Below are 5,579 nucleotides of genomic sequence, written 5' to 3'. Positions count from 1 at the left end.
AGGCCAATGTGGCACCGGCACCACCGAGCTCTCCTGGCAATTAGTAGGACCATTGTGACATCACACCTCTAGAGGGCACAATGTTGTGCTACCACCTACTGAAGGAAATATGCCCTAGAGGCAATAATAAAGTTATTATTTATTTCCTTATTTCATGATAAATGTTTATTATGCATGCTAGAATTGTATTAACCGGAAACATAATACATGTGTGAATACATAGACAAACATAGTGTCACTAGTATGCCTTTACTTGACTAGCTCGTTGATCAAAGATGGTTATGTTTCCTAGCCATAGACATGGGTTGTCATTTGATTAACGGGATCACATAATTAGGAGAATGATGTGATTGACTTGACCCATTCCGTTAGCTTAGCACTTGATCGTTTAGTATGTTGCTAATGCTTTGTTCATGACTTATACATGTTCCTATGACTATGAGATTATGCAACTCCCGTTTACCAGAGGAACACTTTGTATGCTACCAAACGTCACAACGTAACTGGGTGATTATAAAGGTGCCCTACAGGTGTCTCCGAAGGTACTTGTTGGGTTGGCGTATTTCGAGATTAGGATTTGTCACTCTGATTGTCGGAGAGGTATCTCTCGGCCCTCTCGGTAATTGATAATCCCCAAGTGCAGGGAATCATCGTAGCAATTCCCAAAGGTGGAAGTGATAAGTATGGAGTGTCGAACCCACAAGGAGCTAAAGGTAAGATCAATATTCTCTCAAGCCCTATCTGCCACTGATACGACTCTACATGCACCGAACGTTTGCTTCCAACTAGAAACAAGAAATAAAACTGTGTTGTGGGTATGAAGAGGATAACTTTGTATGATAACGGAGAGCTAAAATATAAAAGTAGGTGTTGTTATCATAAAGTTAGAATATAATACTAAATAATATAAGTAGCGAGTGTGGAATAATGGTGGATCATTGTGCGGAAATTGTCCTAAGCAATTGTTAACAAGACCGGTAGTCACTATTGCAATTTCATATGAGGGAGAGGCATAAACTAGCATACTTTTCCTACTTGGATCATATGCTCTTATGATTGGAAACTCTAGCAAGCATCCGCAAATACTAAAAGATTCATTAAGGTAAAACCCAACCATAGCATTAAAGCATCAAGTCCCCTTTTATCCCATACGCAACAACCCCCTTACTCGGGTTTAAACTTCTGTCACTCTAGCAACCCACTATAAGGGAATCATGAACGTATTGCAACACCCTACAACGGGAATCCCTCACGCTTGCGCGACACGGAGGGCACCATAGGACAGCACCAAGATAAAACATACAACTTGTACCAATCTAGATCATCAATCAACTCAAGGACAAAAGATATCTACTCAAAACATCATATGATGGCAACACATCATTGGATCATAATATGTAGCATAAAGCACCATGTTCAAGTAGGGATTACAGCGGGGTGCGGGAGAGTGGACCGCGAAAAAGAGATGAGGATGGTGATGATGATGGTTATGTTGATGAAGACGATCACTGCGGCGATGATTCCCCTCCTGATGGCACTCCGGTGATGATGGCCCCCTCCGGCAGGGTGCTAGAGAGGGCCTAGATTGATTTCTCGTAGCTACAGAGGCTTGCGGCAGCGGAACTTCCGATCTAGGTTAATTCCCAAAAGTTCCAATATTTATAGGAATTATTGGCGTTGGTTTCACGTCAGGGGGGTCTCCGGGCCGTCCACGAGACAGGGGGCGCCCCCCCCTAGGGGCGCGCCCTCCTATCTCGTGGGCAGCCCGGAGCTCTTCTGGCCCAACTCCGATGCTCCTGGTCTTCTTTTGGTCCATAAAAAATCCTCAAAAATTGGCACGTCATTTGGACTCCGTTTGGTATCCCTTTTCTGTAAAACACAAAAACAAGGAGAAAACAGAAACTGGCTCTGGGCTCTAGGTCAATAGGTTATTCCCAAAAATCATATAAAATGATATATAAATGCATATAAAATGTCACATCCCTAGCTTCTGGCATTGCACTAGGCTAACTTCATGTGTGCATCATGTTTAAACTTTGAAAGAAACTTGAAATGGGGATGTCCAAACCCTAGTACCAAATGGAATTCAAATAGGTTCAACCTAAAAATATTTTCAGTGAATCCAAATGGCTTTCAAAAATGTTCATCATTTCTGGAAAATGCTAGAACCATAACCAGAGGTGTTGCATATTTTTCCGTGACATATTTGGTCACTGAATTAAATCATATGTACTTTGCATTTGGGCATTTAAATGCTAGTAAATATTTTAAATGCTCAAATAATTCTGGAAATAAGTGTGGGCTGTTGGAATTAATCTAAACAGAGCCTGTGATTATTTTCAGGATTTTTGAAGATGTCTAACTATTTTTAATAAAGCCACAAACTTACAGAAAAATAGAAAAACAGAATATAAGAGAGAGAGAGAGAGAGACTCACCTGGGCACTTGCCTAGCGCCCACCAAGCCCACCTGGGCCTCTCCTGTGCTGGCCCAGCCCACCTGGCCTGGTGCCAGTCATCCCCAACCTCCGCCAGTAGGCAGAGGAGGGACAACATACGGCGCGCGCGCGGGCGCCACGCCACCAGGCTGCCTGCCTGCGCCGCCTGGCCACCGCGACGCCTCGCGTCTTCTCCTCGGTGCCGCCTCGACCCCCTGGACACCACTCTTCCCTCCTCTACCCTCTCCCTCGTTCTCTTCCGCAACGGCCGACGCGCCCGTAAGCCGCCGCCGCCGTAGTCGACGCCACCGCCTCTCCCTCACCCCCTGCAGCTGCCCACGAGCTCCGCCTAGTCCCTGTCCTCCTCCTCACCGAGCCGCCCGACGCCGGACGCCCTGCATCATCCTCTGCCCCGCCATCTTCGCCGCCTCTGCCCAGAGATCGCCGTCGTCGATTCGCCGCCGTCCGCGCCTCCCCGAGCCCGCTAAGACCGTCAACGACCCTACGTGAGCCCCTGCCTCTTCTCCCCTCTCTCCCATGCTCTTTTCCTCGCCATAGTCGCCGCTTCGCTGACGACCAAAACGCGCCGCCGCCTGAGCCCTCGCCGTCGTGGCCACAGTCACCGTAGCACCCAACCGAGCACACCCACATCCTCACCGCAACACGTAGAAGCCGTAGGTGCCAACCCCGCATTGCCACGGCCGTTGTAGCCTCGACCCCGAGCTCAACCGAGCTCCGGCAGCCGCCACGGCCGATGCCGACGAAGATTCCAGCCACCCCAGTTGCCGCCGCCTGTTGCTTTGGATGCGCGAGAGCCTGGACTATGCGTAGATGTCCTCCGCCGGCCATTTGGTCGCCGGAGGAGGAATCCCGATGCCCTCCACCGTCTCGGCCTCGCCGGCGACTCAACGCCGGTGGTTTAGCCCGGTTGACCAGGGGATTTGACCTCCCCTGGGTCTATGACATGCGGGCCCCGCCCGGCTAATTAATCTAGTTTAGGTTTAAATTTAATTAGTTTAAACTAGGTTAGTACTAATTAAACTAGGTTAGTTTAGTTAGTCACTGACACATGGGTCCCACAGGTCAGATTTGACCCAGACCAGCCCTATTGACTTGCTGACATCATCATGACGTCAGGATGACGCAGTAAATGTTTTCTGGAATTTAAATAAATCTTAAATGATTTATTATTTTCAGAAAATAGTCAAAACTTCTAAAATTCATATAAAATCAACCGTAACTCCAAATGAAATAATTTATATATGAAAAATGATCAGAAAAATTCAACCTATCCACCTGTACCATTTGCATGCATGTTAGAACAACTTATAGCTGCTGTTTAGTACAAATCATATAAAGGGCATTTAAAACATCACATATGGAGTTTGAATTTGAATCTTGGATTCAAACCAACTTCATTTAATCTGGTTTTAGCTGCATTAGCACAAATCACAGCATATTGACATGTCATGATCATGCATCATATTGTGCATTGCATTGATTGTGTTTCCTTCTGTGATGCCGGTATTTGTCCCCTCTCGATAGACGTGATACCGACGATGTGATCGATGACACCAATGAAGAACTATACTATCTTCAGAAGTGCCAGGTAAGCAAAAACCCCTTGTTCATTCCGATACAATCCTACTCTCTCGCCCCTGCTCTCTTTTACTGCATTAGGACAACACCGATTCATCTGTTACTTGTTGCAATAGCTGAACCCCTTTATCCTTTACATGACCTGTCATTGCCACAGTAAATAGATGAAACCCACTAGCATGAGTAGGAGTTGTTTGAGCTCTGTTGTGCCTACTCATTCATGCTTGTTTATCATGCCTGCTACTGCTTAGAGTTGAGTCAGGTCTGATTCATCGGGGATGAATCGGAGGTGTGTAAACATGTCCTACTGTGTGTGTGAGCTAAGTGTGTGAACACGATTTGGTAAAGGTAGCGGTGAGAGGCCATGTAGGAGTACATGGTGGGTTGTCTCATTGCAGCCGTCCTCAGGAACTGAGTTCTGTGTTTGTGATCCATGAACAGCTACTACCACACATTGGGATCCTTAATTGACTCTCTCGACTTATTAACCAACTTGGTCTCTGTCCAGGAGTCGCAACTAGTTTCTGGTGTTTGTGGGTAGTGCTATTTTTCTACCAAGTGGCACCCGGCAGGGTGGGCTTGGGACAGATTAGGCACACATGGCCTGGTGTATCGAGTGGCACCCGGATGGTGGGCTCGGGAACCCTGCACACATCGTTTGGGGCCGTGAGCGACACCCCGGCCGGATCTCCTTGCGGATGGAACCCGAATAGGCGATAAACCTGGGTTAGAGTCTTGTGTGGTTAGTCAGGTCGTGGCCGACACCCTCGCCAGGCTTCCGCTTGAAGGTTGCCGAGATACATGACGTGTACATGGCGGTAAGTGGCGAGAGCGTGTGTGAAGAAGTACACCCCTGCAGGGTTAACATTATCTATTCGAATAGCCGTGTCCGCGGTAAAGGACTTCTGGGTTGCCTGTACAGTTCATAGACAAGTGAAAGTGGATACTTTAAAATACGCAAGATAAGCGTGAGTGCTATGGATGGCGTTCTCGTAGGGAGGCGGGAGCGGATCCATAGTGGTGTATTGATATGGTGAATATGTGGACTCATGTGCGCCACCTCAAAAGAGTTACTTGCAGTCGTAGTTCAGGATAGCCACTGAGTCAAAGCTGGCTTGCTGCAGTTAAACCCCACCACCCCTTTGTTGATAATGGTGCATATGTAGTTAGTTCTGATGTAAGTCTTGCTGGGTACATTTGTACTCATGTTTGCCTATTTTATGTTTTTGCAGAGAGACTTCAATCTCACTAGTAGTTCCACGTGGACTTCGACGTTTAGCTTGTTACCTCAGCTACGATCTTGTGCCCTCGGCAGGATCTGGTAGACAGTCAGGCTTCTCAGCCTTTTTCTTTTGTAGATGTCTGTACTCAGACATGTTAAGCTTCCGCTTGTGCTTGACTTGTTTGCTCTGAATGTTGGGTCACGAGACCCATGATTGTAATATCTCGCTCCTCGGAGCCTATTGAATAAAATGCTTGAGTTATAGAGTCATGTTGTGATGCCATGGTGTATTTGCACATATCGAGCATATTGTGTGTATGT

Source organism: Triticum aestivum, chromosome 3B (assembly GCF_018294505.1).
Source record: "Triticum aestivum cultivar Chinese Spring chromosome 3B, IWGSC CS RefSeq v2.1, whole genome shotgun sequence".
NCBI lineage: Eukaryota > Viridiplantae > Streptophyta > Magnoliopsida > Poales > Poaceae > Triticum > Triticum aestivum.
The sequence above is the reverse complement of the archived record's forward strand: the minus strand, read 5'-3'. Positions refer to the sequence as shown.